This window comes from Rhyacophila brunnea, unplaced genomic scaffold (assembly GCF_057557595.1).
Source record: "Rhyacophila brunnea isolate RB1 unplaced genomic scaffold, BYU_Rbru_1.0 scaffold_14, whole genome shotgun sequence".
Taxonomy (NCBI): Eukaryota; Metazoa; Arthropoda; class Insecta; order Trichoptera; family Rhyacophilidae; genus Rhyacophila; species Rhyacophila brunnea.
Window position 1 is genome coordinate 21643008 of NW_028232796.1, and position 26920 is coordinate 21669927.

The 26920-nt window shown below is 31.8% G+C and overlaps 1 long non-coding RNA gene across 1 annotated transcript in view; it reads right to left on the reverse strand.

Moving 5' to 3' along the window:
* The window catches only part of LOC147075707 (uncharacterized), a 224218-nt gene that overhangs the window by 190900 nt on the left and 6398 nt on the right, over positions 1-26920 (reverse strand). The window contains exons 2-3 of the long non-coding RNA XR_015069952.1: positions 4759-5088; positions 3724-4369 (exon numbers count right to left, since the gene is read on the reverse strand). This is a non-coding gene — a long non-coding RNA (uncharacterized LOC147075707). The remainder of the gene's footprint in view (positions 1-3723; positions 4370-4758; positions 5089-26920) is intronic.

A 26920-nucleotide genomic window follows, 5' to 3' on the forward strand; every position in this document is an offset into this window, starting at 1 on the left:
GGGAGCATCAGTTGTTTGTTCTCCCGAGGAGCAGAACCAACCTGCCATTGGTGATGCCAATTGGGAGGGCAATAACTCTGTTCAACCAAATTGCTTCGGATGTTGATATATTCCATGTACGTGAGAATGAGTATAGGTGGATGTTATTTTATAAATTCTTAAAATAGGGTCTGCTTAACTCATCCGGTGTACTTCCTTGTACCTATATACTTCATATTTTTTGTATTTACACATTTATACTGTAGAATAACTTAATATTGCATAATTACAGTATTACATAATACTGCTTTAATAATATTTCTTTGTTTCTAAATGTCATGTTGTGAACGTCTTAAACTTATAATTTGTAATGTCCACAATATGTAAAATAAATTAAAATTGAATTGAATTGAATTGAAATTTCGACTCCATCTCTATAGAGTATAGAAGAAGGTTTCATCTTTGTTTACATAATGTTTTTTACCTACTGCGTATTTTTATTCGCTGTTAATTAATTTTTTACAAATAATGAAGCTTAAAGTCTCTTCAAAGAAACAAAGCATTTTTCGTTGATTGAAAATGATATAGGCACCTAAACTTTGTATGATTTCGTATGCTCACATACTTTTTATTCGAAGATTATTTATTATAGTATTATTATAGTATTATAGTAATATTACTTCGCTAACGTTCACTGTTTTACTAGTATTGTAGCTAAAAATTCCAAGTTGGCTTAATAAATATGAGCTTTACGGTCTACCGATAATACATTAATACTTACATGCCATTGTACATATTTCGATTAAAATAAGAAATGTAAATAGCAACCACAATGGAAAGTTAAACAGACAAAAATCAGACATATAGATATAAATTTATACAAAGAACAATCTATATAAAAATATATATATAAAGGTGTCTACAAAAATTCACAATATCCGTTGAAATTTTCTACCGTGATGTTACAGAAAAAGGTGTCCATTGTGACTAGGGAATCCAATCCCGGGATCCCGAATCCCGGGATCCCGGGATCCCGAGCTATTTTCGATACCTATGAATCCCGGGATTGATAAACATAATCCCGGGATTTCGGGATTGATTTTTTTATCAATTTTTATGGAAAATATAACAGAAAAAATACTTTTAATAAAAAATAACTACATTAGAAATAAACTGAGTTTGAATGAAGTTTGATGTGTAGGTTGCCGATTCATTTTATTTTTTCACATATATTATTAAAAATGAGAAAGATTGGTAAAAAAACAATGCTTCGCACTTTTAACAAAGTAATTCCACCATGATATCATACGTTTTACGGCAGTTTCATATTTGGCTGACTAATTAGATTTATGAAGCGGAAAGGCCATAAGTACGCCATGATTATTTGCTTTACTATTTTAAATCTCGCTGATCTATTCATTATGTCTTTACTATCAGAAATAGCAATCTCATATTAAATTCACATTATTATTTATATTACAATATTATTTACTCCATTAAACTTATGTATTTCCAAGATTTAACGTATGCAATATTAACAATAAATGTCTTAAATAGTATAAATTATACTAGATTTATTTTTGACCGATTTTATCAATGTTATTTGTAAATATAAAAATTTTATATTAACAATGGAAAAAAATCCCAATCCCGGGACCAGTCCCGGGATCCCGGGATTGTCAAATTGTAATCCCGAAATCCCGGGATTAGAATTTTGGCTCGGGATTGGATTCCCTAATTGTGACGATTCCTAGGCATTTTTTAATTTCATTTTTTTACTGAACGCTCTCTGTATCAAAGAAGTAATTCGATCAGGAATGTTGAAATGGGAAATTACTTCCTTTCAAGATAGAAACCATCTCAAGATATGGATCTTTTAAAATCTTACGATGAAATTTAATAAGGCTGTAAAAAATGAAGTGACGTTTCAAACGACTAATTATATTTAATGAATTACCCATAGAAAATCGTCATGTAAAATAACACTGCAATGTCAACCAAAAGGTTATTTATTGTTTCTTTGTAAACATCTCACGACCATGATGCACAAAATGTCAACGTTATTTAAATCTAATTAACAGTGGATGCTTTACACAGATGAACATGTAATCCCAACTATTATACCAAACATGTAACTAACATAGCAATGTTGATTTACGCGATAAAAATCGTTGTCATTTTTACCACGTTTTCTTAGCTCATATTCTTGTTTGTCCGGTGGTTGTTTATCCAGTACAAATCTTGCAATCGATTTTTAACTAACTTCCCGACTAGCTAGACATTTGAAACTTTTATAATATATCAGAACACGATGCCAATGCATTCTTTTAATGCTTTTAGCCATCTTTAAGTAGAATTGAATTCATTTTCAGTTAATTCTGTTTTGTAAGAAAAGTTATTTCGGAAGAAATCCGTAAAAAGTAAAATACTATTATTCGTTGCTAAGAGGATGGTCCTAGCAACTAAATTATTAATACATACGTGCTTTACTATGGAAATCAATATAAAATGTCAAAATGACATTTCAGTATTCTATAATATTTAGTCAGTAAGTACCTATTTCTATCAAGTACAAAAAAAGTATTTATTAATACATAGAATTGTCAAGTTTATATGATTCAACAGAAAATTTTAAAACCTGGTATATAAAAAGTTCTTTTTATCTTGTAATTATTTAAAATATCGATTTTCCGAAAAAAAAAATTTAATTAAATTAAATCAAAACTGCACAAAATTGAAATACCAAATTCTACGATCACTTACCTTTACTACTTCAGAAATATAGGTAGGTACATTCCTATATGTGAGAAAAAAAATGATCCAAATGTGATTTGAACACGCATCCATCGCAGCGATGAGGTTTACCAAATAAAAGCAACCGATATAATTGCAAATCACCTGGATATTTCCTAACCAAAATTAACCTAACAACTGTGAATAAGAGTTGTTATGTCAAATTCTGTTAATATTGAGTCCCATATTTTGTAGTTTTAAATTAAGGTATGCGTGAAACTAACCCCCGTTTCAGACAGGACACCGGTGTCGCGCTCGTATATAATAAGGAGGCCTTCGAATAAAGGGGCTTTTGTATTATGTTTATGAACGCCTAGAGCTAATGAGCCAACGCATAATTTCGCGATATACATTAGAACAGAAAACTGGCTATGGTCATAAAAACATGTGTATCGGCGACTTGAGAATGTAACGGCCAACGGAAAAGTGTACCGGACACGCTTTGACTCATTAGCTCGGGGCGTTCATAAACATAATACAAAGGCCTTTTTATTCGAATACAAAGGTTTCCTTATTATAAACGTGGGCGACACCGCTGTCCCGTCTGAAACGGGCCTTAACTTTGATTCCTAATCGCGGACACGAATGTCATTGTCACTTTTCCGCCACGGATCGGTCGACATACCATTGTATGGATGTAAAAGAAATAGTATACCTACTATGTTTGAAAGTATCTAGAGTATTTTATAATTTGAGGTTGTCAGTTAACGCGAGATAGAATATTCGTTTCGAGAAGCGATTCATATTAAATAAAGTAATTTTTACGTTAGTCCAATTCAATGGTGGTTTTTCATAACTCAGATGAGGCAATCATTTCGTTAGAAAGTAGCAACATTATAAACGGTTTTTTCGCAAGGGGGGCTCCAAGCCTGTCAACGCATTCCGTTTCTACTATTCCGTCACTAGTCAAATCTATAAGAATGTATGATAATGATAGAGCATCTTTCTTACCTCTTCCTCAGTAGTCGCCGTATTGACAGAATCCATGCTCTGGCAGAGTTGGAGCTCCATAGCAGGATGCTGTTGTTGAAGCAGCGTCGTGGCGGAGTGCTGCTGCAGGAGGGCGGCGGCCGGATGCTGGTGCTGGTGCTGGTGCAACAGATTCGCCTGAACCAGTTCGGGGGACAGGGACAGGGTCGGCGCGAGGGTTTGCGCGGAGGAGGCCGGAGCGGGGGATAGCGCGGAGGGGGAGGGAGACAACCTCTGCCGCTTTGCCCCGGCGCGCGCCGTCGCTAGCAGCGCCCTCTTGCCCGTCTGGCCGTTGATATCCACGACGGAGGGCGGGTACCCACGTTCCTAGCGCGGGCACCGACACTTGGTTTACCGACTGTGCGTCGGATTTATGCCCCTAGAATCTCGACTCGAACCCTCAATGGCACTGATTCGAATCTTTCAAAATTGACTCGTTTTATTTGACTCGAATCGAAAATTTGCGAGATCAATCGCAAATCGTTTTCCGCTCGACAAACGGACGGCACTGATATAATTGATTTTTCCTATTTATCAAATAGGTAAAGACCGTTAATATTTTTAATAGATTCTCAAATGAGATAGTATACTAGATTTAATGTTTATTTTTATTTGTTTCTGCTTTCAACTGGAAAAAATTACGTTCATTTACATTGCAAGAATATAATATGTTAAATTTAAAAAAAATCTTTACGTTCAGTAAAACTAAACATTTTAATTTTAAAGATATTAAAAGACTCCTTCAAAAGTGTCTATTCTATGATGTCAAATCACGTTAAACAGGTTCTTAAATATGTAATTAAAATTAATTTATAACGATTCATACAATCATTGATAAAAATTGTAAATATAAAGAAACATTTATAAATCTATATAATATATCGTGTACAACAAAAATTTGTTGTTAACGCAATGTGACTCCCCAGAACAGACTGAGTTTATTTTCACAGTAAGTTGAAGGTTATATAGAATGAACTGTAATAGCTTGATTTGATCATTAAACGATGGATTACTTACTTGTACGATAAAAGCTAATCGTATAGGTATAATTTACAGCGTATCTAATAGGTTATATATTATTAAACATTAATAAGACGGGTCTTTCGATTAAACAGTAAATTCGACACAACAGTTTTTTTCTGATAGTCGTCTATCAACAAAATTTTCAAAAAGCAGCACTGTTTTTAATTTATAATTAATATTACTTGTAAATATATTATTATTATTTTACATAAATTTGAAAAGGTTCTATGTACACAAACAATGATTGGGCACACCCTTATTAACAGTCAATCACGAGTTAAAAACTTTTCGACTTTCTTATATTATTATGTTATATTACAGCATCTGAAAAAGAAAGAAAAACACGATTAATTCAATGCATATTTATTTAAAATATTATAAACGGAAAACTATTTCAAATTATTCATCATATAATATTAAAATCATAAGGGGTATTTTTCGATATGTATAATATGTAACCACTTCCGTTTCCGATATTCCAATTTTGAAATTCACTAATCTAAACTCAAAAATCTGTTACTCATTTTATGCAAGATTAAAAAAAACAAATGAACATGATTTACCTAATGCCATACATGACATAGGTACTATATATGTTTCTAAAACAGTTCTGGGTAACCATTTTAACGATATGTATAAAACGTATTCACCTCCTGACATTAGATTTAACCAAAATGTGAGTTTGTTTTTCATGCGTGTGTACCTACTGTTTTTTTTTTAATATTTGTAAAAAATATTTTTTCACGAAATTAATAATAACTCTTTTTATCCTTGTACCTACTCGTGATGAAATAATGTGAAAAAATTGGTTTTGTGCACCGTTTTTCCAAGATGGCACACAATTTCGGATGTACCAAACTATAAAACATATCCAAAAATCAGATGTTCCACTCTTTGCGTGGTAAAAATACCCCGCTATTGGCCAATAACTGATGGGATCCCAACATTTATACACACGGAATAACACGGGTCCAATTGACCGCGCCGACTTGATATCAACCAACGCCAAGTTTGAGGCATTTGAAAAGTTTGCTATGTTGAATGGAGAACGGAATAATTCCGATCCCTCCTTAGATTCATCATTTTCAACTCCTGACTTCAGAGTTTAAGTACACGAGTACAGAAGACACTTCATATCCGAAAGATAAATGACGGCTAAAATCTTTCTTTAAGCACCAATGTGCACGGTTGTTACATCAGTCCCGTGCAGCTTCTTCTAGAGGCAAGGAAGTGTGGCACTAAAATCTTTTCATTCATACACGTTGATAGTGCGTGAATTGCAGCATTACACAAATCGCGGCTGCATAATATAAGTACGTAACGGGTGGATATGGGGTAACTCAAATCTCTGGCCTATGACTACAACATACGCGCACATTAGTATATAAACAAAATTAACAAATATCTTAAATTTAATGTAATATGTAGATAATTATGACGTACTACCTAAGATCGCTACGCGGTTTAAGCGTCGGTCTATAGTGTCCTGGGTCCCAGGTTCAAATCCTGGGTCTGCCAAGTACACAATATATTATTGTTTTTCAATTTGAGTATGAGTCAGAGTGTAGACTTAATGGGTTAAAAACAAAATCTGTTAATACAAACCTCCACGCTGTAGACGCCCATAATATGATCTTATTAGGATCGGACATGGTCAAAACAAAAACCTAAGTGTGCAGCAATTTATATAAGTATAAAAAAAAGAATAATTTATTTTCAACAAAGTGTTCTGCTTTCTCTTGACACCAATATATGAAAAATATTTCGATATCAATAATCACAGAATAAACCTATATTAAGTCGTATTTTGTATGTTATTAACCACAATATGCAAGATCCACATTACCACCTTGTCCGCTACATCTCATTCGGTCACAAAAAAATGCTCCAAATAAAAGCGTTTCTCTCTGTTACTTTGTTTTTACAATTCTTCCGGTACCGTTACGCGCCGGCCATTCCGTACGGCGGCGTATATTATTATAAATCTTAGAAAAGCCGAAGCGATTCCAAAAAGTTTACATGGCGATTTACGGTTAACATTAGAGGAGAAAGAGAAAAACGAGACTAAACTAACGCTAGCGCTACCATCGTTGTACGTGATTCCGATTTTATCACACTGAGTATTGCGTTGAATGTTCTCCAGAGCGCCGAGCGACAATGGCCAGATCTTCTATGACCCTACTGACATATATATTTAAAGATCATAACATCTCAAGAAATATATAGACATTCCTGGTATTTTACAGTTACAGGAATAAGTCAACTGATTGAGGACAGTAACCACAAAATTGAAATACTTAGTAACGTGAAGTCAGTCGCCATAGACTAAGAATTTCCTCCGACAGTCAGGGCAATTGCAGAAGAACTGCTTTCTAACATTTCTGCAATATCAAAATGTGGAACTTATTAATTTAAAAAATTTTCTACTCTCGAAAAAATATAAATTTTTACCCTCGTGACTACTACTTGAGAAAACAAAAAGCTGTTTTTATCCTATTCATCCATTATGGACTTGGCTGATTTTGAAATCTTTCCAATAATGAATGCGCATTTCGTTTACATGACAAACTTCAATGCAATTATGATTATATAGATAGACGTAACTACTGAAAAAAAACCTATAAGTAGTATTTTTATAACGTGTATATCTCTGTTTTCTCCGCACACGATAATTTAACCTTGTTTCAGTCTGACTGTGTAAAGCAATATACTTACCATTATTTTTGTGTTCAACAACAGGGTACAGATCTCGAGTATTGAAAAATATGGGATAAACGTCATCACGTGGTAAATAATGTGTTATTTTCAATAGTTATGTACATCTGTCAAATAATGTGCAATAAATTTTTGTCACGTAAACACAACGCGCATTCAGTTTTTGAGGATAGTCGGCGCGCTTTGTGTCCTTTGGTTTAATGGACTAAAATAATAAAGTGAACCCTGCTTCACAACTGCTACCTCACTCGGTAGGGAAAGCCAGTTTACATTAATGTTGTGTTCCGTCGGTGAAACTCTACGTTACGTGTCGGGGAATGGATAATTCTCGACATACCTATTCGACATATGGTGCTGGCTACGACTGCTAAGACTTCAAGAATCAATTCCTTAGTACCAGTGAGAGATTGTCTTATATGTGTCTGCTTTGTGTTATGCGATTTTTTGTTTTGTTTTGTTTGGCCCAGAAAGCCTCGAAGTGTTCATTGTTGTAAGCAGTGTAGCTGGAAAAGTGGACTGAGGCGACTGACCAAAGAATTCATTGGAAAAACGTAATCATCTACCACAAGACTTACAGAGGTTAAGAAAAGTTGGAAAAGGCTTCTTCATAATTCCGTATGACCGATTCAAAAAGGAACACCATCTGCAGTTGTGAGGGTGACGACGAGTAAAAAAATAGTTTTCCAGAAATCTAAAGCCTACTACAGTACAGATATACAAATACCCTAGCACAAACATTTGTTTGAAACTCAATGCTTATCCAGACCAGCAAATAATGCAATTGTTTTTTGTTCGGTGGAAGATGTATGTATGTGTAAGTATATACACCAGGTTTACAAAATCGGTGCTAAGTTATAAAAAGAGTTATCTAGATTCTTAGAGAATTCACATTCGTTTTGTATGTCACAGATTGGCCACGCAGATAAAAACACATTCAAAAGACGTATAACATTGTAAACAACAATACTTGTAAAACTATGAAATATATTGTATGTGCAAGTGCAGTCGATAAGTCAGTATAACATTGTAACTAACATTGTCATAATGTACATATTTTGTAGGATATTTTTGCGTTACTTATAAGTTTATATGTATAAACGTTCTGAAAAATAGTTATCCTAATATTACATAATTATAAGGTTGTATTTGCGTTCATTGTAAGCTGAGATATATAACTTCATAATGAACATATTTTATAATACATAGTAAGTACGTTATTACACTTATTTCAATAAAAGCACGTTCAAGATGAAATTTAAAAAATATGATATCGTTATTGAGCGCATTGAATCAACAGGTAAGTAATGTTAATTACATTTTGCTAAAAAAATTAACAAGTATTCATTATTTTACAACGTTTTTATTAGCTTGTATTCTTGTTTGTCTGGTAGTTGTTTGTCCAGTACAAATCTTGCAATCGATTTTTAACTAACTTCCCGACTAGTTATACATTTGAAACATTTAGAATATATCAGAACACAATGCCAATGCATTCTTTTAATACTTTTAGCCATCTTTAAGCAGAATTGAATTTATTTTCAGTTAATTCTGTTTTGTATGGAAAGTTATTTCAGATAAATCCGTAAAAAGTAAAAGACTATTATTGGTTGCTATGGGGGTGGTCCTAGCCACTAAATTATTAATATATACGTGCGTTACTGTGGAAATCAAAATGACATTTCAGTATTCTATATTTGTTTGTTTTGTATTTACTTCATATCAAGTACAAGTTTGAGCATAATGAGCATAATAATTCAACAGAAAATTTTAAAACGTTGTATATAAAAGGTTATTTTTATCTTGTAATTATTTAGATGCAGCCAATATTAAAGCTGATGGTGATCTACCATACTCTTTCATTATTATTTCTAAATTTTCTAAAACGTATTACAATTGAATGAAGACACTGGGCCGTTAAAAATAAGCAACACATATTCTTTTGGGCACTCAGCGTCAAACTATTCATCTACTGCGCGACGGTAACAGGAAACTACACCCCAGCTTAAAGCACTGGGATTCGCATCTTCTCTGACTCTCAATTCTGCGACAGGCCGTGAGTGAATTAAGTAATACGGCGAGGTTATGTGGAATTCTTATTGTTAATCTGAAAACGACTTTCACTTTAGCTGGTAATGGAAATAAAAGAAATGGTTAATTATTCTTCCCCTTCAAAATCACAGTGTAATCGTATTATTATTACAACTGGATGTTAACACTTTTTACATTTTCAGAACTCAATTCCTATATGCGATCCACGAATTAGACATGCCCGGTTTAGTTCCATTATAAGGTTATTGTTTTGAAAACTTGCTATGAAATTTAATTACTTACTCTTTATTAATTAAACTTTTTATTTTACGATTTTAATAGAATACTGGCGTAGTAATATTGATTTTCTTTTATAGTATTAATTTCGTAATGACTTTCACCCTCACATCTAACAATAAACCATTTCCACAACGCAAAATAATTGATTATATCATTTTTTACCGACACACAAAACGTACACGTTAACGAACGCCATTCATAATAATGTCGATATGCCGGCCATATTGTTTCATTTGTTTTCGTGGGTTTCGAAAAAAAAACATATTTTGTTTGCCCTTAATCCGGCGTTTAATTAAATTAAAACTTTTCAGCTATTAATCATGTGTCAACCCTTCGGTTTGTTTGCCGTACGAATGTATCGCTGGGCTGGACAAACAAAAAACTTCATGCTGAATCCCTGTTAAGCCTGTGTAGGAGGTGTCTAACAAACAAACACACTGGGTATGTTACATTATGTTACTGGCAGTGTATCGAATATAATAAATTATTCTTGGATACATAATACTATGTAAAAAAAAAATGTTAAACATTTTTTTATTTGCTCTACAATCCGATGTAGGTATTGAGCTCCCACCTGAAAGTAATTTCTTCGCAGATTTTTCTTACGAAAAAAATATAGTGACCAATTGTTTAATCTATTAGATCTCTGGATCTAAAATTACACTTGAATCTGTCATATACTGGATGCGATTCCATTACTCACGGCTTTAGAAGATGACACTCTACCAGTGGCGCACCCAGGATTTAATATTGGGGGGGGGGCAAGGAGGAGAATGTAAATTAGTCCCATAGACTCTTTTTCTTCTTCACAGCTTAATTTCTCGTTTATCGGTCTTTTGTCTATTGCACTCGGTGTACCTATACCATGGTCCCCACATCCTGAAACGGGCCCTCAGGCTAGGATATTTGGCGGGCCCCCTACCTACCGCTAAGATTAAATGCAGTGTGAAACACTACATTAACGTTTTTCAAATTGTGTTTTAGTTCAAATTAAGGGTACTTATACATAAGAATTATTGGCGATTTTTAATACATCTACTTTAATAATGGAGCTGTTGAGTATCGTCACATAATAATCAAAAAATATATTGCACAATTATATAAGTAATTGAAAATATTCATGGCCATAAAGTGTAATAGCGCCGCAGGCGACTTTATTACTATTAATGCTAATTTATGATGTGTGTTTATCTCACTTATCTGGTCAACCCGACACGCCGGGCCCCTCACAGCCCGGGCCCCCTGGCTAGAGCCCTGTCAGCCCTCCCCAGCCATGACCTAGACCACTCCGGAATTCGGGTGGACACCGAGAATTTTTTGACAGTTCCCTTAGGTATTGGGTTTCTAAAAAAAACTGACATTAGTGTTTCAAAATTTTTGTGCTAGAAATTAAAATCTAAGAAATTTTTCTAAAAAGGATGCTGGAGAATTATTACAAATCATTTTTTTGCCGTGTTTTATTAGCTTTCGATGTCAGTGTTTAAAATCATTCTGATAATTTTCATGTTTGGGGGGTGATGGGGTTCCTTGCCCCCCCCCCCCCCCTGGGTTCGCCACTGGTGTTAACCACTCCGGAATTCGGGTGGACACCGAGAATTTTTTGACATTTCCATTAGAGATTGAGTTTCTAAAAAAACCCGACATTAGTGTTTCGAAATTTTTGTGTTAGAAATTAAAATCGAAAAAAATTTTCTAAGGTGGGTGCTGGAAAATTTCAAATCATTTTTTTGCCGTGTTTTTTTTATTATATATTATATATTATTATATATATTAATCTATTGGCTTTCAATTTCAATGTTTTTGGGGGGGGCCAAGGCCCCCTGGGTGCGCCACTGCACTCTACCACTCATTCATAATTTACAATCTACGCTAACCTAACCAGACAATAAACAAAATATCTAATTTTGGCCATAAAGAATAAGGAAATAATTATAACAACAGTATATGAAAACGCTACTCAATTCCAGTGCATACAGTTTAGTGTGCACTATTTATGTTGGATCTTAATAGCCTACCTCCACCCTTCGACACTGCTCAGTATAGACCCTATCTAAAACGTGTAATGCTTATAATAAACTACTGTGGCAATTTTCAATGTTTCACTATAAAACAAACATTATAATTTTATCTCTCTTATTATATAACTAATCAAGGGGAATTTATCGATTGAAAAGTTTTAGTATGCCATTTGCATTGACTGGTATAGTGGTAGACGAATCGACTGTTATGGCTGATATGTTCTCAGCGATTATGAGCTTAAATTTCATGGCCAACTATTTCGTACTATTTATGTATATCCCTCAATCTGTTTCTTTTACGTGTCAATGTAAGTATATAACGTTTTATGAACTATATCTGCTTTCAACTTTAAAATGGCGCATAAATGTATCTTTAACAACACATATGTCAAATAAACAATAATTAATTAAAATCTTAATTGGCATTATCCATGTAACATTAGTGTAATATTGTATCAGAGCAAATCTCAATATACCTAATAAAAGTATTATCTTTTTATATAAATTACTATATCCAATAGTTTGAAAAAAAAGAGAACCACATATAAGTAATTTTAAACCAACATATGAAATGTTCTTATCGTAAATAATAAAAAAAATACATTGAAAACATTGTCTTGGCAATTCGTATGCTTTTTACTGTAACACAAATGTATCTCAATATCTATGCTGGTAGCCAAAGGTTTTTCGTATATATAAATATATTTATTATATAGCATCTAATGTTGTAAATTAAAGACAGAAGGGTGAATTACAAATCCTATCGATACATTTACTACTTTTGTTTATTGTTAAATATTTACATGCGAATAATATATAAATTTGTGTTTGGGGAAGTAATATTGTAAATTACAAAAAAAATGTAATATATACCAGTGGCAAAGGGTGGAGGTAAGCTGTTAAGATCCAGCATAAATAGTGAACACTAAACTTTGTCAGTCATGTTAATTTGTTTTCATTGAACTAATAATACAAATTGCAGATGGTGCTGGTTAGTTTTTTTTTAATTCAATTAAACTCTGGCTTAAGCAAACCATCGTAGGCTGTGGAGATCCGACAAAAATAGTGTACACTTTGTCATTCATACTTAATTGTTTTCGTTGAATTGAGAGTAGGTACACATTACAGATTGTTTCTAAATGGTATGTTTCTGATTTGTTTCAAAATTATGTATGATTAAACTAACCGTTTTCTTTAAATTGAACTTCCTTACTTGTACAAAAACTCGATAAAAATGAATCCCAAATCTCTAGACTGCTATCCATAATTATATCGAAGATACTGATTTTAAACTAAAGTGTCAGATGATCACTAACTATCCGTAAGTGAAGGCACTCCAAAAGTGTACGTATGTATTTTCATATTAATTTGTTACCAACAAAATCTGTGTTTTTCTACACTTTGCCTTGTTAAATATAAATAATACAAAATGTATTTACATCAAGCAAAAACTACTTCAATTTTAACCCTTTTGACGAGAAAACGATGCTTTGAAATCTCCAGCGAACCACCGAGAGCGATACAGAAGCCAAAGTCGGTATTATCTTCAATGAGGGGGATAAGAAACTTGCCAAAGGACGGAATTTAATTGAAAATTAGAGGGTAGTCGCAATAGCCTTATAAAGTTCCTGGTTTCAATTACATTAAGCTCTTTAGTAAAATAAACATTTGATTAATTATTCACAAATTTAGAAGTTTTATCACGAATCAAATGGGTAAACAGCTTTCAACCTTGCAAATTTAATAAATTTAAATCGCTATTCTGTAACATTGTCTCTATTATAATAATCATTATATAATATGCCTTGAGCGATATAATTAAAACAAAATAAAACAATATAGTACCCAAATCAGAGCTTTCCAGCCGGTCTACCGAGAGTGATTGGAAAATAGTTGCGCACAGTAAAATTCTGGATTTTTTAAATATTTTGATGCGTAGCCACCGAAATTTTAATTAGTTATTTAAAGAAATTGATAAGACTGGAATAAACATATAAGGACAAAGTCAATAATCGACTAATTCATTTATACTTTTAATTAATAATAGTTCTCTAAATGTTTAGTTGGTGTTTTAATCCCTATAATAACAAAAAATTAAACGTAAGCGAGAAATAAACTATGTTTTAAAGCTTTTTAAAATTTTCTAAATTATAAAAATACCTCAGAACAGATTAATAAATAAAATTCAGATAGGCTATACCCCAATACACTACATTTGAAGCAGGGTTTTGAATGTGAGAGTGTCCTATTAAAATTAAACACATATTATAGACATGCAATAGTGTGTTGCAACCTTCAAATTCACCAATATTGAATGATCGTCAGTGCATAAGCCGAGAGCAGTTGTCAGAACGAAGGACAAGCTTAGAATGACGAATTCTTGACACGTGTTTAAGTTTATCCCATATTCTTCCACAATCAAAATCGGTTGCCTGTTACTCCACACCCGTAAGGTATTTCAGTTCCATGAATTCTGTGTTCCCTGGTTGAGATATATCAGTGATTTTTCACGCTTTTAACATGAAATAACTTAATTTCATCAAACTTACATTTTCCATAATATTATTAGCATTAATTAGGATGATAAAAAAGTGAGATGGATCCTATTGAGTCAGCATTTACCTGGTACAATTCCATTTTACAAATGATAATATAACTTGTATTTAATGTGTTTTTTAAGTCTATAGCTATTTTGATTGTAACACCAGCTGTTACCGCCGGGATAGATTGTTTCTAAAACTCCACTTCAAAAATTTAAGACCGGACAGTTCAGATTAAATCCGTACGTATGGCAAGCCCGTTTATCAACGTAGTCATGGTATTTATCATCATTTTAAATTATTCTCTCCACTCTACTTCAGTTAGTTTGCAAGCGAATAAATAGTCACGCAATATGTATTTTTCCTAAATTTGATGGAAATTAGTCGTTTTTAATGAAATTAATTAGCTAAAAGGCATAATATTATATCTCATGGGTACTTTAGACGCCATTAAGTATTTATTTGGCGGCAATAAAATTTTGCAAATAATTAAAATGTTAAAACAGTTTCAATTTTACCCGCTACTGTGGAAATACGTTCAGCGTGGCGTTAAATTATATTTAATATAAAACAGTAAATGCCAGATAATTTATTATTTAATCATACCAAGTCACTTTGGTGAATACTACAAAATTCTACGTATTCGTTAATTATAACATAAACATAATATTTATTAAGTTATGTGCATATTATTCAAAGTCAATTTTAATATGAGATCCTGTTCTTTTTTCAGTATACAAATTTTAATATGATTGTAATTTTCTTTTTGTTGTAGGCTCACATCATGAACCTAAATTACTCGAATAGATAATTATTTTAATACCTACTTACTTAAATTATATTATCATGGCTACATTATTTTTTATATAATATACATCATAAGTTACGTTAATGCCTTGAATTGTCATAAAGTAGTGGAGGTGTTATTTAACGATTTGTAATACTAAAAATATATATATTTGAAGTCATTATTACTGTCGCATGGATACGAGTCATGATTCACCAGTACGATGCATGCATAATTTATCATACATTAACCACTAAATGGTGACATGGAAAACTTAAGAATGTATGAAGGAAAATTTATTAAATATCGATTAGGTACATTGAAAGTATTAAAATGGCTACTTACCTAGCAAATATTACGTAACTAAAAAAAACGTTGTTGATTCGTGAGAAAACTATGTATGCCAGTGTCTTCAATCTGTAGGTCACAGGTTCGAATCTCGTGTTTAGGTGAATGTAATTATATTATATCTGTATATTATGTACATTTGTTTTCCACGCATTTTCAATGATAAGGTTTACCACGACCGTCATGTGTAAAACAGAAGAATAAAAAAATATGTATTTATCTGCGGTGGGCTACAATATTTTAGTTGGAAGTACTATAATATTTATTCGTATCGTTATCATCATCAGCCACAGTTTATCTACTGTTGGATGAAAGTCTCCAGTAGCTTCTTATTATCTTATCGGTCCCTAAATCTTTTCTATCACGTAAACACAGTCAAACTAGCGGATTTTAGGAAACCTTGTGGTCGTTTAATGATACCCTTTAAACTACACTCGTTTAACGATTGTCCAATCGCTGAACATCGTGTCTGTCATATTGCTATTTTATCAGTTTGGCTATGTTTGGCATGTCTGCTTCCATATCCATTGGTTTTTTTGTGGTATTTTCGTGTTATGCCTAATCCAAGCCCACCTAAAAATAATCCGAGGAACTAAATTGCGATTTCTGATGGTAGTGCTAGTTAATGCTTAACTTTTGGATAAATTACAATATTTTAGTTCTATATTTGCCATGAAAATAGTAAAATAGTAAAAATTCTACTATTAAATTCTAATTGATTTCATTTTTTTTACTTCATTTAAGTATTTTTGCGACCGGGGCATAGCCTTACGGCATATTCAGGCACTATGCATGGTCACCAATGGTAAATATACAAAGCAACTTGATGAATGTATTAATACTGAGTATTATGTAATGTATCTAGTATCTACTACCGAATTTTCAAACACTTGAAATTTACATTAGATTTTATACTTACTAATAATAAATTTGTTATATAAACGACAATTAACAACTGTATTCTGTGTATGTGTGCATTTACTATTGGTGACTGCGTATAGAGTCTGAATATGCCAAAGGGCGTAACCAATTCCGCAAGAAATACTCAAAAAGAATAGTACAAAACTTAAATCAATTAGAATTTAAATTCAAATCCCATCAAGTATCCTCAGCTCAACTAGTCATAGCTTAAATTGTGCTGCATAGCATTACAGTTTACCATAGACAAGCAATTGCAGTACATCGAATCGCAAAGCGTTTCGATGAATTTATTAATAGGCTAGCCGTAATGGCGATGCAGTTATTTGAAATGTTTTGTGTACTGCAATATTGACAATTTGATTGCCACTTTCATAAAAGCATTTCCAGGTGCAATTATTATTAATACCCATACCCGGCAAAGGGACAACGCTAATGTCGATCACGCAGAACGTAATATGGATGACGTTATACAGTAATTAAACGTAGGTATACGTTATTAGTACGGTGACCATACGTCCATTTTCTCTATTATAAAGGACATTCCTTTATGTTAGGGCAGTGGTCGGCAAACCGCGGCTCACGAGCCGCATGTCGCTCTTTGGCCCCTTGAATGCGGCTCTTTTTCATATGATCAGTTGAAAAAACTAGCATGTCCTATGTGCTGTTCTTTCCTTTTTCAGTTCTACATATTCATGCGAACAATCTTTTTAAAGCAGTAGAGTAAATTGAGAAGTCGTCTTATTGATGAGAATCTGGAATCGTGCCTAAAATTAAAAATAGCACTATACAAATCTGACTTATATAAACTTTCCAAGGAGATGTAAGGCCATTGTTCACATTAAGTGTTTGTCGGCCAAAATTGTGTCGATTAGAATATTGATTTGAGTTGTGAAATTAATATCACAAGATACAAATGTTTAAAAACAATTTTTCAAACTTTTCGAGCAACTGCGCTTGGAAAGTAGCAGTTAATCGGTGTTCATAATCCTCTAAAAAGTATTAATTGTGGCTACTCTATACTTCTACTGTATTTACGTATCAATACCAGATAGCGATTATGTATAATGGCGCGATCTGGCAACACTATGACGGCGTGCTGCTGGACTGTTTGAAATCCAAGGTTCCCGTTAGGAAGATTTAATTTTGTTACCAATATAACTACTATATTTTGTATTTATAAAATATAAAATGTATTTATTTGAGATTTTATCAATCTTTTTTTGGATCGTAAAACCAATATACCCATTTATGATCACTTCTCAAAAAGGTTATAAAACCTTATTTTATTTGGATAAAATTTCTGCTTGTTTATTTAACAAATGTCGGATTTAAAGGTTGTAATATTGTTATGACAAACCTTTTGCTTGATGAACATACAACGCATCTGACTTTGAAAAAAAAAATATTATTAACCTTTTTCTGGTGCGTTCTTTATTTTTTTCAGAGAAAATATGGTCACCGTATTTTAAACATTATATTATACCTTTACGTTGTACTAATATGACATTGTCACGAGAAATATTCAAATTTTCATTGCTCAAGTTATGGAATATCGTCGTACTGAAGATATTCCAGATTTTACTGGGAATTAATAATGAACGTCTGGTTACAAATACATTGGGCGAATGTACAAAAAATAAAGACGCGTGTTGGAAAATAATGAGCTTTCAAAGGAAAATGTTTGCATTCTTAATATTAAATACCTAATAATATTATATATTATGTACAATAATTATTGAATAAAAAATAATAATAGAGTATATAAAAATTTTAATAAAAAATATACATTATCATTTCACCGTCTATCAATTTATGCAGATAATTAATTATATTTATAATATAATAATGGTGATAAATTTGTTTTCATTTGTTTTTCTCATTTAAAAAAACTATCGTTATGATCTATATATTATGTATTATGCACAAAGTAGTACGAAAAGGTGCATGTTGGGCATAACGCGGAAAGACCACAAAAATGTATATGGATGCAGACAGAAGCACGCAATCTAATGAAATGACAATGGCTCGGCATGTCGCTTTGCAAGTGGACAGGCACTTTACAAAGTAATTGGTTCGACGACATTGTCGAATTTATCTTATGTACGTGTCACTGGAGAACTCCTGGCATAGAAGAATAGGAGTAGCTATGGGAAGGCCTTTATCCAGCAGTGGGTCGATTAATGATGATAATGATATTTATATTTAACTGCATATTTTTATATGCGGTGTAAATGGAAACTCGTGTGTGTCCCTGATGAATATCTTAGATATTAGACGCATCCCTTGTTTGTTTTCTCCTAACCTGAATCGGTACTGCCAATTGGGAGGGCAATAACTGCGTTCAATTAAATCGCGTCGGATATTGATATATTCCACATACGTGACGGTGACTTTATATTAAGGTTATTTTATTTTATAAGTTTTTAAGATTGGATGTACTAAGTTCGCTCGCTGTTCTTCCGAGTACGTTTTTTCTCATGCTACCCTGTATTTTTATTTAAATATTATAAACACTTGTTTTTTATGTCAATTTGAATATATTATACATTCTATATAATTTGCAGGATGTCGCTAATTCGTTATAGATTATTGTGTCATTCTGTACTTTGATAAGCATGAATAGGTATAGTTACATATTATTATGTATTATCATAAAAAAATAAACCAGTAAACTCTATGTTTGAATCTTATAAAGTGTGGTCTAAACGTGTAGTAGTAAGCAAACAATTATTATTGAACATGAAGCCTTTTATTTTGTGGTCAACGTGGAAGTTTTAGCCTAAAAATTATATCTTTTTCAGAATTTATGTAGGCCAAAAACTCATCAAGTCGTCTGTTTGACAATTGCATCATCATAACGCATGATGCTCCTAAAAATTATTACGGCGTGAGCGTGGGTCTACGTGGGTCGTTACAAGACTCCCGTCTCTCGCTCTCCGGTAATCACTATTGTTATTTCTAAATGCAACTGTTTGATAAAAAGAAGACATTCTAATACCGAACATTACGGTATACAAACAAAGTGTCCGGTAATATATTTTTTTAATAGTAATAAAGCGAAACGAAAAAAACCGCCTAGATTCATTCGAACCCAGCGACAGAGACAAATAAGTGTCGACACATCTCGATACAGTAGTGTCACCTGTCGTTGTAGTCTGCCCTGTCGCTGAGTTCAAACGGTAACACTAAATGACAATTTTATTATCGTCACTGTAGGTACAGGCCAATTGTCGTAACCCTCAAAAAATATCAAATTGTTCAGAAAGTGAAAAAAACTGTGCACATTGGATTTACTTATTATTTTATATACCTACTATTTATTTATTATTTCATATAAGTATATTATTTTATTACAAATGGAGATTTTTCTTTTATTGACAAACCAGTGCCTTACGTTTAGGGGTTTGCAGCATTTGGCTGGAATATTTTTTGTCAAATTGAATGCTGTATTTCGAAAACGTTATATTTTATTATGTCACATTTAAAAAAAGAGTGACATTCGTTGCAATAATATTCATATTACCTAAATAACTGTAAGGAAACTTTTTCTATAGTTTTTTGAAGACAACAGTTAACACTTACTATAAAATAAAATATTTTACATAAAAAACTATGTATAATATATATATATATATATATATATATTTAAGTAAGAGATTGTTTTTACTATTTTGACTAAAACATAATTATTGTGACTTGTAACGTTTTCGAAATACAGCATTCAATTACAAATGGTTTAAAAAATAGTTTTGAATTATCTTGATATGAAATATTTTTTTGGTATTTATTGACCAGTTCGTGTAAGAGTATGCGATAAGTCCATTGTGAGGGTTACGGCAATAATTGGCCTGTAAAGTAACGTTATTATAACGCAAATTTTCACTTCTTCATACAAATAACGAGTTGCGCCAAATTAAAGTCAGTCTACCACGAAACTTTTATTCTTTCAAAAATAGCTCCTGTGTGTGAAAAGTTTGGCGACTACTGGTAAAACTAATCAATTTTCTGCTGTTATATCATTGGTTGAAACAATTAGTATTGTAAAAAAATAAACCTAATTTATGTCAGAATAACAGAACTAACTGTGCGTGTTGTCAACCGATCACATGCACCTTCGTATTGACATGGATAAATAATTATTACCATTTCAATTATACTATTCAGTAGCGGCACTATTAATAAATTTAACATGCAGATAATTTTTCAAAAGATGCATTTGAGATTATCAATCAGTGAAACTATATTATAAAAAAAATATACTAAAATTGTAAATAAAATATTACCCTAATAGAAATACTTACTTTAAACACGTTTTAATTCTTTGAATACCATATTTCCTATTTGTCAAATGATGGATGTTACCAACTTTTGATTTTAACTCGATTTTGCTATCGAAAGGAGGTGGATTTGATAGTTAATGAAATGACATATCCGATATTGATATCTTCAATTACTCTAATGGCATTTGTATAATATTAATGAGAAGTTCATCAATCAAACAATGTACGTTGAAATATTAAAAAAACATAATATACCCAAAATAAGGATTAAATTTATATACTGCTGAATGTGTAGTTACATGACGTTCAAAAATGATCTATAAAACTTTGTTTTTTTTATCCAAAAAATAATTTAAATAAAGATATATACCTACTTAACATTCCATATAAAATCCATTTATTAATTGATTGTTATTATCTATTTAATATTTCTTTATAAAATGTAAAATTTCAATTTAAAATGATTCTTCTGCTTTTATTCTTATATAAAAATAAATAAATCTCATTCTAACGCCTAAAAAATAGGTTATTTTTAACTTTTACTATAACATCAAAACATGCATACAGTTTTTATGGTTTAAAAATTTCACACTTTTAGAATTAAATAATGACATTTTAATCTGTCACCTTCTCGGTCTCAACAGTTAAAAAACGTACACTTTTATCATAATTTGCACTTGGTGAGACTTCTATAAAGTGAAAAAAACTTGTTTATTCCTAAAATAGTATCATTTGAAATGTTCCTTCCTATAATACACGTTCGATGATGCTAACTATCTGAAAAAGGTAAGCGTCGAAGCTAATTCTTTATAATGCGCAAATTGATAACGACTTTTTGACAGATTGCCTTAGGTATACCTATAGTTGAAATATTTTTTTGCAATCTTTAACAATAGTTAGTTATATTATTATGCTATGAACGCACCTCCGTGATATGCATAATATGGGTAAATTTAACCTGACAGTATAACATAATAACATAATAACAATCGTACGCCTTTGACGCGACTGCACTGCTGTATTGCATTAGACCGAGTTGCAAGTTGCATTCATACATAAATGCATATTATCCCACGAACAGTAAATATTAGGTACTCAGTTTATAAAATCAACTGATAATTTTATTTACTTACATAAATTTAAAAAGCATTCAAAATAATATTGATTTACAATTAATATATTATTCATTAGTCTCAATTCGTTTTTTTAATCACTGAAGCCGTGGATCGCGGATTTGATTCCGCGGCTAGTTACAGAAAAAATATATATTGGTTTTTCAAGATGTGTTTAATCCAGAATCATTGCTCAATGGATTTGACGAATTGTTGACAACCATTCCTGTTAAAGAGAATCTTAATAATATAACATCGACTCTGCGGATGTCCATTTAGGACATTTAGGCTCCGTTTAGTACCCAATAGGTTTTTTAGAATAAGTTTATATGAGGACTTCATATTTCGACCAGTTGACCACCCTCAACTTTTATTAGAACGTATTGCCACGTCTCTAATATACGGAAAATAAACGAAAATTCCATTGACAGTTTTTAAAGCACATTATATAATATATAGAGTGAACTTAATAGTAAATAGGTACCTATATAACAATAATATTGCGTTATATATGTCTTGTTTAGTGATTGAAATTTCCAAGTGATACATAGCATTGCCTGGTGGTACATACTACTTGTACACTTCAATAACAGGACAACATATCATTATATATTGATAAAAAATGGCTACGATTTAATGTATTATAATATAAAAAATAGGACGGCTAAAACGGAATGGAATGGGTAAAGCACAAACTTAATAAATATGTTATCGCATAGCGTTTTACCTAATATGCCCCCCTATAATACACACGAATAACAATGCACGTGTGTATGTTACCTGAGTATTGATTATTTTTTTACTAATACACCTAAGCAAAATAGAGTGCGTTGTTTTCCATATTATATTAAACAGTTGGCATTTTGTCGATAACAATTTTTCCTCGAAGAAACTGTATACGTAATAATATATCCCTAGTATACTGTTTATTTATTCAAATTGATTGAAATTCAGTTGCCTTAAGGTGACGCATCAGTGAAACGCCAAATAATTTTCAACTGTACGCGCGACGAAATTTTGGACTCGCTGCCATTCACTGAGAGAATGTTGACCCGGGAACACGTTACTTTGCTGCGTGATGGCGACGGGTCAATTAATTCTAAAATCGTGTAAAGATGACTAAAAACGTTACCCATTTACTTTAAAAAGAAAACATGTCAATGAATATATTATTATTGTTACTAATAGAACAATAAACAGAACATAAAATGGACGTATGTTGGATTTATATGACAATTAATATTTCGTTTGACAGGCGTCATTTTCACCCGCCACCCGCAATCCGCGCATCGCCTAGCGACGATCTTTTTAGACCGTGCCTCAACTAATGCATGGCCTTAATCAAAAACGGATGAGTCCACATATGGCCAAAATTTAATGAAAACATACATGGGTACATAATGTATCCTATGTGTAATTTCACACTACGAATCCCGCAAAAAGAATATGAAAAAAAAAATACAATCACTTACAAAAACTGATTGATTAGAATAATACAAATGAATACTGTATGTTTAATTTTATGTTGTTTATATTTATTTAGTTATTGGACAATTATTATTACAACCGTACAACAATCCACGGACATTAACCCCCCGTATATATATATATATATTTTTTAATAAGATTTCACTAACAAAACAATATAATATACACCAAAGATTATTTGACAGATAAATATGGGTACCTACCAAATTAAAATTATACTTATATCTGATAATAATATGCATAATTTAGACATGGAGAGGGACAAAATTTATTTACTAAAATGTTGAAATTTGCAACAGAAAATGTAGTCAGTTAGTTTAATTTATTATTAATTACACTCAGTCAGAAAAAAAAATATTTATAGAGCAGACACAAAATTTCACAAGCGCTGAGGAGAATTTCATGATCATTCTCATTTTTCTTACTTATTAATCTTTTTTATCATATTTCATTTAATCTAGGTAGCAACATTTCAAATGGGGGGAGTCAGTTATATGGGATTTTTATATACTGGGGTAATTTATTATCATGTTACCGCGTATTTCACCAAAAGGTTTATCGACTAATAAAAATGGGTATATCATTTTATGATGAAAATATAATACAATTTGAATAAGGAATAAAATCATATTAAAACAACAACTTATGTTTGTAACACAAAAACGTTAGTTACCCCATACTATGTTGAATAAACGCAGGATAGACAATAAACATAGGTAGCAAAAATTTAATTGATTTACATTTCTAAGTAACTAACTAACTTAGGAGAAAAAAAATCCAAAATAAAAGGTATGATTGTTATCATCGAATAAGTTAGATAAGTAAAATTAAAAAAAATACATTTTAAATTCAATTAAATACGAAAATATCACACATAGATAAAGGTTTTAAAAAAATTTACGTATGGGATCAGTTTCGAATCAGGTAATTAATATATAAATAGCAGGAAAAGCGTTTAGCAGTTTCAGGGAAAAATACATTAACGTATATAAATAGTTTTCCTGGACATAAATATATTTATTGATATTAAATACACAATAGTAATGTGATAAATGGCTGCTATATGACTGTTAATGTGGTGGGTTCCGCTATTATAAAAAAAATCTATTTATAACTATTATATTATAATATTTATCAATGCACGCACATTAAGTTAATTTAAAAATGAGTAGTAAGAACTGACTACATATATCCATACCTTCTAAAGATCAAAACAATACTAATATCTAGCTAGGTAGTAGTGGTAATACACATATAGTAGTAAATCAATAGGTAAGTACTTTACGTATTAAGGGCAATTGAAAATTGTCCCCGTTCACTGTTACTTGTAATTTGAGAGCCTACGTACATTGGTACTTCGATAAATCATTTTTATTCCATAGTAATGTATAAGTACTGTCAAGTTCAATTTGTTTATTGTATTTTTTGTGACCGCTGACTAGATAGGTAGGTAATGGAGTTTTTACTTACTTTATTGTATTGATTTACTATATAAAGTAGAGTTAAGAGTGTTCGTTGTCAGTGTGTGTTTACCTTTGGTGAGTGTACACGACGCCTGAAGATGCCGAAAGGCGAAACCCGGGTCGCAAAAAACGACTTAAATGGAATAGTACAGAGATTGAATCCATTAGAATTTAAATTCAAATTCCATCAAGAGCCTTCGGTCGATAGTATTAATACTGTCAAGTACGTCAAAGACCATGAAAAATTAACTAAATGAAAGTACCTACGTTGGCTGTTTTTTATTTTCAGGGTTGCAATTGAATAGATAATAATTATATACAATGCAAAAAGCAATAGTTATAATCAGTGTTATTTTTGGTATTAATAATAATTATTGACCATAATTCGGGCTTATGTACATACGTGACAGAGCGATAGGGATGTAGCTTTTTGTAGCTTCACAAATTGCAACTAAGATGTCCATACTTATGACAGAATTGTAAGTATATAGGTACTAACATAAATTCTAATTGTTTTAAGTTTTTCACTATTCCATTTGAGGTTTTTTTGCGACTCGGGTTTTGCCTTTGGCACTATTCTCACTCACAAATGACAACTACACACGCTTACATAAAATACCAGTCGATAGGATTAATTTTTAAAACAGAAATATTATAAATTAAATATGTTTTATGAAAATTATTGCTAGACCACATTCAAAAAATGTAATAACATAAATGATAAATTATAGAAAACTACACAAAACTTAAACTAACCTAACGGTTAGTAAAAAAAATAAGAGATATCTTTTCTCATTTAATCCACGTGTACGAATACGATCTCAAAAGTCTAGGATTCTTGTATTGTAAAACAATGATAAACCTGTCGTAAATACGTTTTCATTGTATATTATATGTTGTATTTTTTTGTGCAAACATAACCATCAAATCAACGATATGAGGGTTCAATTCCTTGTACTTTGTATCAGTGTTGACTAACATTGATAAAAGGTTGCGACATTTTAATTAAATTTTTAAATTGTGAAAAGGGGTGGATAATTGCTTCGTTTTTTGTGTAGGTCAAGCTTAATTGGTTAGTTTCTTTTTGACATTATATTGTATTTTTAAATTAGAATTATATACCTACCTACACTTTTTTATTATATAAAAAATCCTTTTTTGCAATAAATATAAGCAAAATAAATTTGGACATATCGACATTTTTTATTTGTATTATTTAAATCTCTTAGTGTAAGCGAATACGAGTAGCGCAACGTGGCATGTAAAGGTGCGTTGGGCATAACACGTAAAGAGCACAAAATAAACCAACGGATAAGGAAACATACAAGAGTACACGATGCGATAGAGGTCGTAAGCAGATTACATGGCAATGACAGCCGCTGGACGAATGCCGTCATACAGTGGTAACCAAAGGTACTAAACGCTCACAGGGATGCCCTAAAACCTGCCGGACTCATAAATTTCGGTGGCTGTACGTGGCAGTGAAGAACTATGGACCGAGAAGTAGATCGCAATAGATCGACCCCAGTTGATGGTGACCATTAAAAATAATCAGTTTCTGTTTTTAAACATTTTTTTCGTATGTAATTTTGGTGGGTTTTAGAAGTTATATGTGTAAAATCACAAATAATATAATAGTTTGTAATACTTTTAATTAGATTTTCATTTAATCATTATGAGTGACCAATTTTTGAAATAGATACCTTATAAGATTTTCTGACCTGAAAGGTTCTAATGCCAGATTCAAAAGTTCAATTCAAGTATTTTTTTCTAATATAAAATTAATCCTTTGTTGGAATTTGCGGATTAATTAATTAGTGCATTACTTAGATTACTATAGTTATTCTAATGCTGTGAATCGTACATCTTTGTTCAGTAAGTAATTCGGATTCGATCTAGCAATTAAACTGTGCAGTGAATTGCAATATTAATATCTACATACATAATACACGAGTTAAATGGGATTCAACAAAGAGGAAATAATAATTATCCACCAGACCGGGGTCTACTCAACAGAATGAAGAGCTTACGAGAGGTCAGCTATGTGCAAGTATAAAATGCAATTCATTCAATCAATTCGTCAGTTCTATATTAGTAGTGTAATAAAATAACAAATTTTTGAATCTTTGGCCTCTTAAAATGTTATTATTCATTAA